The sequence below is a fragment of the Scomber scombrus genome, chromosome 17, assembly GCF_963691925.1.
Source record: "Scomber scombrus chromosome 17, fScoSco1.1, whole genome shotgun sequence".
NCBI lineage: Eukaryota > Metazoa > Chordata > Actinopteri > Scombriformes > Scombridae > Scomber > Scomber scombrus.
In genome coordinates this window covers 16546468-16557648 of record NC_084986.1, presented here as the reverse complement: position 1 = coordinate 16557648, position 11181 = coordinate 16546468, and the positions used below count along the sequence as shown (strand labels likewise).

The 11181-nt window shown below is 37.6% G+C and overlaps 1 pseudogene; it reads right to left on the bottom strand.

Annotated features, from left to right (window-relative positions):
* Nucleotides 1–4161: 4161 nt before the first annotated feature.
* On the bottom strand, nucleotides 4162–10458 carry LOC133997659 (hydroperoxide isomerase ALOXE3-like; annotated as a pseudogene).
* Nucleotides 10459–11181: the final 723 nt, after the last annotated feature.

The following is an 11181-nucleotide window of genomic DNA, read 5'->3' as shown; positions in this document are numbered from 1 at the left end:
TCCTTTTTATATCTCCACATATCATGCTCCTCCCCTGCGCCACAGCCCCTTGCAAGTTTAAACAGGGGTCCAAGAATTTTGAAAACATGTTATTGTTTTTTTAAACATTACAATTACCCAGATAAATAATAAATAATGCTCAGGTAAATTGCACTTGTCCATCTAACTGTATTGCACTTTTACTGTTCATCAGGTGATTGTATGTGTGTTTTTATGAGAGTGGTATGTGTTTATGTTTGAGGAGAGAATCCACATGTTTGAGGAGAGAATCCACATGTTTGATGAGAGAATTCACATGTTTGAGGAGAGAATCCACATGTTTGAGGAGAGAATCCACATGTTTGAGGAGAGAATCCACATGTTTGAGGAGAGAATCCACATGGTTGAGGAGAGAATCCACAGCTCTTGGAAAGAAGCTGTTTTTGTTGTGTACAGGCTGCACAGCATGATATTGTTTTAAAATAGTTCCATAGTTTTTTGTTCATTTGTGTTATATACAGTACATCAGAGACTAGTTCAAATCAGTAAAAACTGTTAAACAGGTTTTCAGCTAATGGCTCTGAGCCAGTGTGGAGAGTCCCGCTTAACATCAGCAGCCCTTCCTCATTCCTTGGCACTGTTGCATGTAGACAGCCATTATGTGTAAATCTGATAAGATTAAAATACATTCAACATACAGTTTTACATTTAACCTGAGTGCAAAGTAGCAAAGTGCTGAAAAGAAAATAAGTAACAAAAACAGATATAGTTATAAGTCCTCTCTACACAGGATAAATTAAGTACATAAAACTATGTGTCTATGGGACTAAGTGAATATATTTGAGATGAATATTATATATAAGAATGAGTTATATACAGATTAAGTTATTTATACTTCGATGCAAAAGGTCACAATAATCTAAGTCTTTATGTGATACCACTCATGAAACTGATGTTTTGGGTTTGGCTTACAGAATCAACTAACATATGTGTGAGTAGACTACTTAATGAAGTAACAATACTGAAGTAGAGTTTTCATCAAATACTTTTGTACTCTTGGTCGAGTTATGTTAACTTTTATTTGTCAGTAAGCAATAATACATGCTGAATGACGAGGAAGATTCAAATCCCATTTGAACTGCAAGCCAAGCAAATGAATATTATTCAATAAACATGAATAGTCATACATCAGCATAGGCAGTCTATGTTCTGAACTCACATCATTTAAAAAGTTAAAGGAAACTGAATACACAGCATACTGTATGCAACAAAAAATGCAGTTGATGCCACATCCTCTAACAGCTAGTGGACTGTAGGGTAGAAAATATTCCATATTCTTGGTCCTGTTAGAACATTGATGTGTTATTACTGACTGCTGAGGTACCTAGTTTCATGTGAGATCATTCTATCAATTTCCAATGTCACAGAAAACGTATTATTTTGGAGGAGTACCAACTAGTTACATTTCATGTCATTATTAATCACCATATATTTGCTTTTATGGACTATGGTCTAATTGATACATGGATCCAAGCTGATGCTTAAACACTTGCAACCCAAACTTTTCATTTAACTTATTGCTCAACAAAGGTCTGTGTATTACATACTCACACTAAGATACGAACACCCCACAATAGGCCCACAACAAAGACATAGCCGTCTTCTCCCAGCACGCACTATACATCTCTACCACCTTACTTTTTGTATTTACCTAATTTAAACAATCCATCATGTAAGACGAACTTACTGTCCCAGTTTTAAAATCGACTCCATTAAACACATATACATAAATAAATAAGAACAAATAATATATACAAAAAACAAAAAGTGAAAAAAACTAAGTAAAATATGTAAGAAATTATGTTAAGAGGAGGAAAATTGTTTAAATTATTGCAGTGCCCTGTCACTATCTTGTGATGTTATCATTGTAAAGTCTAATGGCTACAGGTAAATAAGACCTCCTGAACCTCTCTGTCTTACAGCGCAGTGAGATGAGCCTCCCACTGCCAGCATTGCTCTCTTGCACTTTGAAGGTGTTGTACAGAGGGTGTTTGGGGTTGTTCATAATGGCCTGTACCTTAGCACCTGTAGCCCTTTCTACCGCCTTCTTCAGTGTCACTAAGCTGTGATTGCCAAGCACCAAGCCTGCCCTCCTCACAAGCTTACCCAGCCACTTAGCATTATTGTCTGCCAGGCAGCCTCCCCAGCAGACTACAGTGAAGAACAAGACACTGGCCACCACTGACTGGTAAAACATATGCAGCATTTCATTGCATATATCAAATGACCTCAGTCTGCAGAGGAAGAAGAGGCGGATCTGCCCCTTGCAGTACACTGCATCTGTGTTAGTGAACCAGTCCAGCTTGTTATCCAGGTTTACACCTAGATACTTTAGCTTGTCCATTCCCTGGATGTTGAGAGGCTGAAGGGGGGGGGTTCTGCAGAAGTCCACCACCATCTCCTTTGTTTTGGAGGTGTTCAGCAGGAGGCATCTGGCGTTGCTCCAGACAGTGAAGGCTTCTGCTAGGTCTCTGTAATCCTGTTCCTGTCTATCTCTTACACACCCCACAATGGCCGTATCATCAGAGTATTTCTGTATGTGAAATGACTCTGTGTTGTATCTGAAGTCAGCAGTTTATAGAGTGAACAGGAACGGAGCAAGGACTGTTACCTGAGGAGCCCCAGTGCTGCTCATCACCATCCAGGAGACACTTTCCCCCGGGCGGACATACTGTGGTAATCCAGTCAGATGGTCAGACTGACAAAGATCTCTAGTAGATCGAAATGTTGCTAAATTAAAATTGCTGACAGCGACTTGTAACGTGTGCAGATCTGTTGTGTGATTCTTGCCTTTACTGTAATTTTTAACCAACACCTGTGAACGTTTTTTTTTTTTTGGGTGTGCATTCTCTACAACTTGTTTGTGCCTGGACTGGTTGGGGTTGAGAAAGAGAGAAACTGTGGTTTTGTGTGAAAGAGAGAGAGAGGGAGCAGAAAGAGAAAGAAGAGACAAAGAGAAGAGGGAGAGAGAAGCACAGTAACAACAACACTGAAAATAATATAAGTATGAATAATGATGAGATCAGAAGTAGCACAGACGTCCCCCTGGGCATCTATCAGGACGTTTATTCCCCCTCGGCTTCTGCACCCACCTGTGATATATTATGCAGGAAATTCAAATCAGTACAACTCAGTGAAAACTGCACAACAGGTTCTCAGCTTATGAAAATACCTGTGCAGAGGACCGTGCAGGGCATCATCACCAACCCTGCCCCCACTCCTTGACAGTCTTGCACGTAGACACGCAAAAAGTCAATAATAATCTAAGCCTTTCTTTGATACCACTCCATTAACTGATGTTTCAGTTGTGGCTTCCAGAAACAACTAGTGTTTGAGTAGAGTAATAATACTGAAGTGGAGTTTCTATCAACTTGCACTGTTGCTCAACTTAGGTTGACTTGAATTTGTCAGTAAACAAAACACACGCTGAATGACGAGTTGTGAATTTTATTTGCACTGCAAGCTAAGCAAATGAGTATTCTTCGATAAACATGAACTGTCATACATCACCATAGGCAGTCTATGTTCTGGACTCACATCATTTAAAAGGTGAAAAGAAACTGAATACACAGCATACGCAACAAAAAAATGCAGTTGTTGCCACAGCCTCTAACAGCCAGTGGAGTGTGGAACAGAAAACATGTCTACTGACTGCTGAGGGACCTAGTTTCCTGTGAGATCATTTCCAATATGACAGCCTATTTTATTAAAGGAGAACCAACTAGTTGCATTTCATTGCATTATGTCATTGTTGATCACCATAGGTTTGCTTTCATGGACTATGGCCTAATTGATACATGGATCCAAGCTGATACTCAAAACTTGCAACCCAAACTTTTCATTTAACTTATTGCTCAACAAAGATCTGTGTAATACATACAGTAATTCACACAAAGATACAAACACCCCACAATAGGCCCACTAAATATGATACAACCAACACATAGTTGTCTTCTCCTTGTTTGCAGCATATCACTGTGCACCTCCACCACCTTACTTTTTGTATTTACCAAATTCAGAGTTTAAAACAACACCCAGCATTCAAGACACGCATTGAAAAAGGTATGGATAGTGCTCACTTATGCAGAAAGACAAAATCACTTGCTCAAATAGTTATCTATTTCAGACACTATTCCCCACTTCAGTAGGATTCAGATAGGTGTAGGGCACTTTAAGCTGCGAGTTTCTGGTTGTAATTGCTTCACTGAGGTTGGACAACTCTGCTTGAAAGGCCTTAATCATCTGCTTAGTGGCATGGTCATCAAACTGCTCTTCAGGGTATGTACCCAAGGGAACCTGCTAAGGTGACACAAATGAAACAGTAAACCAGACTGACATAACAATTTGCTTGTAGTGCAATTTTTTCAAAGCCCTTTCAACATGTGAATGGATCATACAGGATTTGAAAAATGATCTAATTGTGACTGATATTTTGGAGATCATCTTTACATCATTATTCTCATTGTGACATTTTGTTATAAAATGAGAGTGATTTCTGCAGGGCTCTGTTTTTTAAGTTTGTAGAATATGATGTGTAGGCCGGGACATCTCTGCTGCACAACAATATTGAGAGTTAAAATGGTATTTTAATATACATTTTGCCTTTAGCAAATACTTTGCCTCCTGCGATTAGAAAATTGCAGTAGGCCATACTGTGATTTCGATACAATTTGATTAATTGCTCAGCCACATATATTCTACTGTTTGTGTGCATTTGTGAACATCAAACTTACCACATCTGTGTATTTTTCTGAAAGTATCCAAATCACTGCTGCAAAGCTGACTAAGTCTCCAACATTTGGCAGGGTCTCCAAAATTGTCTTCATGCTTGACTGTCCCTTTGTGGTTGGAGGAGGTTTTTTCAGTAGGAGTGAGCCATTAGGCGCCCAGGAGTGGTAGTCAAACTAAAATAAGGAAGAAGATTTGATATACATTATATTTCATTTATTTATTTTTTTCTAACTGTTAAAGTACCCCTTCAATCCAAAAGTCCCCACAATGTACTTTTCTTGCTTTGCTGTTTCTTGCTTTTTGTGCTGTTCCTTCATTTGGATTTGTCACTGTGCAGAATGATGTACATCCTGTATGTGCAAAGTTTGACACTAGAAGACTGTTTCCATCTTCTGAAATAGTAGTTTCTATAGACTCACCTTAAATCTGAGTTTAGGATGTATACATAGAGCATGATTTGTGACATCACAACTAGTTTTGCAGCTGACAGTGGTCCAATATGCAACTTGGACTATGGACTTTTCAATGAACTGACATGTTGTGTCTATTTGCATAATCATAGATTCTGAATTGTTCAGTGGGGAAAGGGAGTAGTGTAATTTCAAGAAATGTTAACAATGTCCACTTGTTAGTGGGAAAACCAAATCAGACACAAATCCTTATTACTATTTGGTTTTTGTCCCAGCTTTCATGCGAGGCAATCATCTAACAATGAATATAAAAAACTAAAAAACAATGTACCACATAAGAAAAAATAAACTACATAAGAAATGCAATCACAAGGTTTTAAGCTATTGTGCTTTTCATTTGAAGCAGTAAAGCAGGAAATGTTTTACTGCAACTTTACACAACTCTGATAAGTAAAGCTGGCAAATCGGCTGTCCAAATAATCAAATAATAACTAATCATCATCATTTTGTGTCATTACCATCAGCTGTAGAGTCGTGCTACAGTAATTTTCATATCTATAAAATGTGGAGCATTGCATTGTGTGATTGTTAGTAGAAAGCAGTGTACATGCCATGGTGGCTACTTTTTCTGTTCCATTGAAAAAATTAAACAAATAAATAAGAAGTGATTTTGGACACAGCCATGCCTCACCTGCCCACTGTTTACTGCAGCATGTTGAGCTGTCACTGTGAAGATCACCATGGTTATGAACCTGATCACTTCCTTGACAGTTTTAAAGGATCCTGGACACCCTGTTGGTTACACAGTCATTATCAGTTTGTTTTTGGCTTTTACGGTATCTGTGTGGAACACTGCAATATACTGCAGTATACAGTGTTTTGTGTTTACAAATTATAATCAGAACATGAGTGAAATGCCTGAGTCTTTGTTTCCTAAGAAGCCGTGGGTGAATATTTCACTGATCCACTCCTGCAGCTCAGAGTCTTTCTGCACCTCAGTGTCTGAAGGATAATAGTACCCCATTATTGCCTTCACAAAGCTGGTAAACACAAAACAATTTGTCTTTATATTCTTATTCTGAAATGATGGTGTTATTTTTAAAATGAATTTCAGCCAATTGTCAGGAAAGGCTTCAGTATGTATTGTAGCTATATTTCAAACTGGCATGTTTTTAGTAACCTGTTGATGATCTTCCACAGCTTCAGGCCGTCATCTCTGTAGTAGAAGTTGGGGATAGACTCTAGTCCTCGTGCAGTGATGTTCTCTGGAAGACAGAGGGAGCTGTAGCTCAGCTCAGAGAAAGACCTTCTCATGAGCTCTGTCAGCCCCTCATATCCAAGTGTACTCTAATAAGTTAAAACGAGGAAGATAGAATTGGTTTTCACCACAATGTATTTAGAGTATCAAAATCTGATTGAAAAATATGAATATACATGAAAAAAGATCCATACCTTACTTAAAATCCCGTCAGGGGCACAAATAGTTTTACAGGCCAAAGTATTTATTTGGACAGTGTAGCGGACATGAGGGATCAGCAGCTGTACAGACAGAGAGTAAATCATTAAATTCAATGTAAAATTTATGATAAAATCTCCATCAAAGTGAAGGAACGTAAACATTTCAATATATCACAATAATTAAGGCAGCACATCCCTAAACTAAATTAACCTTTAATTACATTTCTTGCTGACATTTTTAACATAGTTGCCCCTGATAGTTACAAAACAAAACATATGTCTTTTCTAGTACTATTTACAAGTTATTTTGAAAAATTCAGTGAAAAGTCAATATCAGATTATAAAACAAGCATCAGCTCTGTGTACTTTGCAACTGCATAGTCATACCTTGTAGAGAGGATGAATCTGGGGGAAGCTGTGGAGAGTGGCAACAGTGAAGACCTCAGCCAGTAAGTGAGTGTTAAGCAAGTGATAGACAGGCTGATGAATGAGGAGATCTGCATTTTTAATAAACATCTTGGCCAGCAGCCAGTCGGTCTCATGGTCACTTGGCAGAAAGATGGGATTCTGCTCAGAAGGTTGTTGATACAGCTGGAAAAGTGACAAAACCATCATTTATTTTTCTAATTTGAAACATACGATTTCACTTTAAATGCAAAGTGATGAGTATTCCACACCATAAAACTTAATGTAAAGCCACATTTCTTGCTTTTCCTTCCCCTTACGCACCACTGTGTATTTTTCAGGTACGATACAAATTATGATTACAGGATGACTTCTGTGCTTGGCAGTATTTTGCTAAAATGTACTTGATTGTTCTTACACACAGATGGGAAGTTTTGCCAGTGACATAAACTAGATTACCTTTGATAGGCAGCTGGATTTATGAGATCATGAAATTACAGTAAAGGTGTTAAGTATCAGTTCCTGCCCTTTTTCAAACAGTTTCCAACAACTACTTTTCAGATGGTTCTGGGTAACAAATCATCTGACACATCAGGTTATAAACTGGGGTTGTAATGCTGAATTTGAGCAGTTTAGCCCTTTGAGACTATTGACATTTTGTGATTGTGTTTGGGGAAAAAAACAGTTCTTCACTGGACAGCATATTGAGGAATACAAACAACAAAAAGCTTTTAACAACCTGGAAACTGCGTGACGTCACCTCAAATAAAGACCAATAATTCTATTCAATGAACTTTAGATATGCAATGTGAATACATCACTGAGTTGCTGTGCAATTAAATACCTGTATTGCAATCGGCATCAGTTTTTTCTCTGGGTTTGAGTAGAACAAACAGAAACCAGTTGTCATATGCAGAGGTTCACCATCAGACAACTTGGTGGGCAATCCTTCCATCCTCTTGAAGTCACAGAGGAATATATTGCCTTTCTGTATCGGGAGGAAGAATAGAAGGAAGACTTATAACATATAACACTGTGTACAACAAGTACAACTTCAAGAGGTAGCATAGAATAGTACAGTAAAAGGAAGCAAAAGAAAGGTTTATATAACGACAATATGAAGAGGTCAAATGGTTTTCCGATATCAAAGACCTGGAAATATTCAGGGACCTTTTCACTGTCGTACAAGTACACTTCAAATTTAAACCTACAAATTGTCTCAAAGCAGCGATTATCACCCATTTAAAGCCACTCATCTTCCATACCATCATTTCCTTCTTCAGAGAGCTACCCTCTTCCAGGAACGGCTTCACCATGTTCTCTGTGACTGGAAAGTTTGGAGGAAGCTCTGAACAGCGCTTGATCGTATTGGGGTTGACTGCATTTAGAAATTGGTATCCATAGAAGTCATCTTCCTTCCAGTGCTGTTTAACATACTCTAGGAAAATCAAAATTAACAATTGTAATTTGTCCCATAAATCTTGGAGCCTCATGTATAACATTACAAAGTTGTCAAAGAATGACACTGTGGCACTCACCCCTTACTGTGAGATAAATAAAATAAACCAGTTTCACTGAGATGGTTTTAATTCTTTACAAAGCCTTACAACTTTGTTTACATTTAGCACATTAACTCTGCATGGCACATTTGTGCATATAATGAAAGTTTCAAACAGAAAAAGTTCATTGATACCGTTGAGTGTTATTTACTAAAAGTTATTTAACATATTAAATAGTATCAGGTAATGCACCTACGTTGTTATAACTGCATACACACAGTCCTTTTCTATTCATCATTGATATAAAAATATTGATTAGTGCAGCTTTAAGGTCAGCAGTTAGCCGTGATGAAATCAGCTGAGTGATTTTTGTGCATCACCTTCAATGTCATAATTGTCCCTCAGGACCATTTGATATTTTGAAAAGATATCCATCCCGATCCAACTGTTTAGTTAAGAGTAAACCAACCATCATGTATTGAATTCATTACATCATCTAGGATTTAAATATTTATTTCATGAGTTTTTTCATTTTACCATGGAGCCAGGTTGACTTAATAGCATTTACTTACTTGCACCTATTTTTACAAAACTACAAGAATGATGGTGTTCAGGTGAGTTGCCAGCAGAACTAAAACTCTACCTGACATTGTTGTCTTTTTGAACCAGAAGATTTGATTCATGTCCTCAAAGCTTTCCCATTGTTCTGTAGATCCAACCAGCTCCTTAAACATGAGTTCAGCACCACTGAGGTAAAAAAAAAAAAAAGGGTACAAACTTTTAAAAAAACAAGTGAAATGCGGATATTTAAACAATGCACTGACTCTGATGCTTCAAAACAGATATTTGGACATATTGGAACCTGACTCACGCTATTCTTTTAGTGTACAGCTTTTCCATTGATCTGGCCATGGAGAAGCGGACTTCGGCCAGGAGCTCAGATGTAGCTTTAAAGTTGCTGTGGTGAGGCAGTCTTTCATCAGTGATCCCCCATCTAAAACAGGCAACAATTAAAAGCTAGATAAGCTCAACTGCAACTTTGAGTACATGGTGCACACATGAGAACTTACTGGTAAAGGCTCTTTTTGAGTGTCAGCTCATTTTTCCGATGGTCAGCCAACACAGGATGGTCTTCCTCAAAAGCCTTCATAGCTAAGGATGTTAAAAGTACATGTCAGTCAGATTTTAAGTAACATAACTTAAAAACAATTGTCATATTGTGGATATTTGAAGCAGACCGCTCCCTCCTCTCAGCTCCACCTTTTCTCCCCTGGACACCCATCTGTAACACGGGAAAAGAATGACATCTCCCTCTGGGGTCGTCACTACTATTTTGGAGCAGTACCACTCATCTTCTGGGAGAAACAAAAAATGGATCTTTCTCCACCTTGATTAAGAGCAGTGTCCCCAGAGACACACTGGTTTTCACAGCGTAGGTCCCTGTCTGGGAAAAGAGTTAAGGTACAATAGATCTTATGTCTGCAACAAAATAGTAACTTGTTTATCAATGTGATAAACAATTAGGAAGGACGAAGCAAATTCAAGACTTGTTTCAGAGACCATTTTTGTTTATTCTTTTCTGAAAATGTAAAATCCATACCTGGATGTGCCTCTATGAGCTAATGGAGGCTATCATATACTGTAAGTACTTTAGCTTTATACTGTAGATATATGAATTGCAAAAAAACAAAAAAAACAGTAATACTGTAACATTAATTTTAGACATACACTTGTATATGAGCAATAGTTAACAACTGAATTGAACTTACCATCCCAGTTTTAAAATCGACACCAAAGTTGTCCAACACAGTTCGCTCACTTTCCCCTTCTGTTCCAACTAAGGTGACATGTACGCAGTTAAATGTTCCTGCATCTGTCATGTTACCTGTTGTCACCTCTAGCTTGTACTCAGCCATGGTCACTGGTAGAGGTTTTCTGTGAAATGGAATCAAAAAACAGTCTAAACTCCATAGCAAATGTTAATATTATTATCCTAGCAAAATATCTGCTCCACCTACCTCTTTCCTCTATGTATTCAGAACTGAACTGAACTGTGATTCTCTTCTCTTCTGCGGTTCTCCTTTTTATGTCTCTACATCTCATGTTCCTCCCATTCTTTATTTAACAATAACAGATCATTTGGAAGTGATTTGCAAAAAAAAATTCAAAGTATCATAGAAGGTTCATTTTAGTCATACACTGAAAATAACAGAATATTACATTTGCAAATTCATATTCAAATCCTATCTTCCAGAGGGTTAACCCTGACCCTGAAGGAATGTAAGAGACAGTATATTACATAAAAAGTGTTGCAATTAGTTATTTTCTGGATAGGTTATTGATGCAAAGTCATTCAATTTTTATTTCAAAACATTTTATACAAAACATTTTGTATATTTGCATATCAGATATGTAAATTATAACTACTCCAGGAGATTAAGATCCATTGCTAAGAACGTGCATTGACCCATAGACGCTGTAGTCACATCTCCTTTTTCCCCAGGAAGAGAAATGGGGAACAGTATTAAGAATAGTATCCTGGACCAAAAGGTTCACCTTTTATTTGGAACAAAGGGTGGGTTCCGTTTATTGCAACTTCAATTGGACATATTGGATATATGTATATATATATATATATA